The sequence below is a fragment of the Otolemur garnettii genome, unplaced genomic scaffold, assembly GCF_000181295.1.
Source record: "Otolemur garnettii isolate 467f Iridium unplaced genomic scaffold, OtoGar3 scaffold00117, whole genome shotgun sequence".
In the NCBI taxonomy this organism is placed as follows: Eukaryota; Metazoa; Chordata; class Mammalia; order Primates; family Galagidae; genus Otolemur; species Otolemur garnettii.
Genome location: NW_003852512.1, coordinates 2,652,874 through 2,654,983, shown reverse-complemented (window position 1 = coordinate 2,654,983; position 2,110 = coordinate 2,652,874).

Genomic DNA, 2,110 nt, shown 5'->3' with positions numbered 1-2,110 from the left:
GGCCATTTTTTGGTTGCAGCCATCGTTGTTTGGCGGGCCCAGACTGGGGATTCGAACCTGCCACCTTAGGTGTATGTGGTTGGCGCCTTAGCCGCTTGAGCCACAGGCACCGAGCCCAGATGGTGGTTTTTATATTAATTATCAAATGGGATTTATAAAACTTTTGAGGAAGGTTAGCATCTATTGAACATATTCATACGTTTATGTATTTCCTTGGTTCATTTTCTTATCCAGTGCTCTAATATTATTGATGATTTGCTTATTTTTTAAAGAGCTTTTAAAAGCAATTTTTAAACAATAATTCTGTTGGCAACAAATTCTGTTCATTATTCTATGTCTGGAAATGCCTTTGTTTCATCTTCGTTTCTGAAGGATAGTTTCACCGGATATAGAATTTGTGGTTGATACTTATTTCTTTCTCATTCAGTACTAGAAAAATGTTGTGCTACTTCCCTGAGGCCTCCATGGTTTTAGATGAGTAACTGGCTGTCTTTCAAATTGGTCTTTCTCTACATGTAATGTGTCATTTTTCTTTGATTACTTTCAAGAATTTTTAAAATTTTTTTCTATTCAAAAAGTTAGTTATAATTTTTTGTGTGTATTATTCTTTAGCTTTATCCTATTTTGGGTTCACTTAGTTTTTTGTTTTTGTATTTTTCCAAAATTAAAAAAAAATAACTGTTATATCTTTGGCTATACTTTCTTCTTGTCTCTATTTGGGACTCTGATGATATAAATGGTGCATCTATTGTATTGTCCCACGGGTCCCTGAGTCTCTTTTCATTTTCATTTGTCTTTATTGCCTCTGTTCTTAAGCAAATTCTGTGAATTCAGTGATATCCAGTGAATTCTAGTGAGCTCTCTTTAAGTTCACTGATTGTATCCTCTTTCTTCTTCACTCTGATATTTAGGCCATCTAGAGAATTTAAAAACCTGGGGAATTACTTTAATAATTTCCATTTTTCTGGGTGGCCCCTGTGGCTCAGTGAGTAGGGTGCTGGCTGCATATACTGAGGGTGGCGGGTTCAAACCCAGCCCCAGCCAAACTGCAACAAAAAAATAGCCAGGCGTTGTGGTGGGCGCCTGTAGTTCCAGCTACCTGGGAGGCTGAGGCAGGAGAATTGCCTAAGTCCAGGAGTTGGAGGTTGCTGTGAACTGTGTGATGCCATGGCACTCTACTGAGGGCGAGAAAGTGAGACTCTGTCTCAAAAAAAAAAAAGAGAGAAAAAAAATTTCCATTTTTCTTTTTAAAAAATAACTTCTATTTTTTTGCTAGTATTTTCTACTTTTTAATCATCTTGAGATAATTTTTAATTGATTGTTGAAACTTTTTTTTTGTGATGGCTACTTTAATATCCTTATCAGATAATTCCAACATCTGATTTATTTTAGGGTTGGCTTTCTTTGACTGACTGTCTTTTCTCATTAAATTTGTGAATTCCTGAGTTTTGGTATGATAGCTGGATTTCAGTTGTATCCTAGACATTTTTTCAATTATTTTAGGAGTCTATAGATTCTATTTAGCAGGCAGGTCACATTTTTTAGGGTTAATACCCAGGTCCTGATCTATTTTTATGGGCCATGATTCCAATTCCACTTTAATTATCAAATCCTTTGTGGTATTATTTTGTTGTTGTTGTTTTACGAAGTTTTGCCTTTATTTTTGTTTCAAAATATTGGAGTACAAATGTTTTTGTTGAGTTAGGGCTATAAGTGTGCCCTTTACCCAGATAGTGCTTATTATACCCACTAAGTAGGTTTTCATGCATCTCCTCCACCCCCCACCCCATTGCTGCTTGATTTACATTGAGTTTTATTTCCCTTTGTATATGTGTGTGCTTGCTGGATAGTTCCAATTTAATAGTGAGTACATGTGGTGTTTGTTTTTTCATTCTTTAGATATTTCAGTTAGGATAATGGTCTCCAGTCCTATCCAAATTGTTGCAAAAGGTATTGATTTGTCCATTTTCATGAATGAGTAGTACTTCATGGTGTGAAGTCTGACAATTAAGGTTACAAACTTATCCTTGAAAAAGTGTTGCATGGGTAGTGCCTGTGGTTCAAGGAGTAGGGCACTGGCCCTATATACTGGAGGTAGTGGGTTTAAACC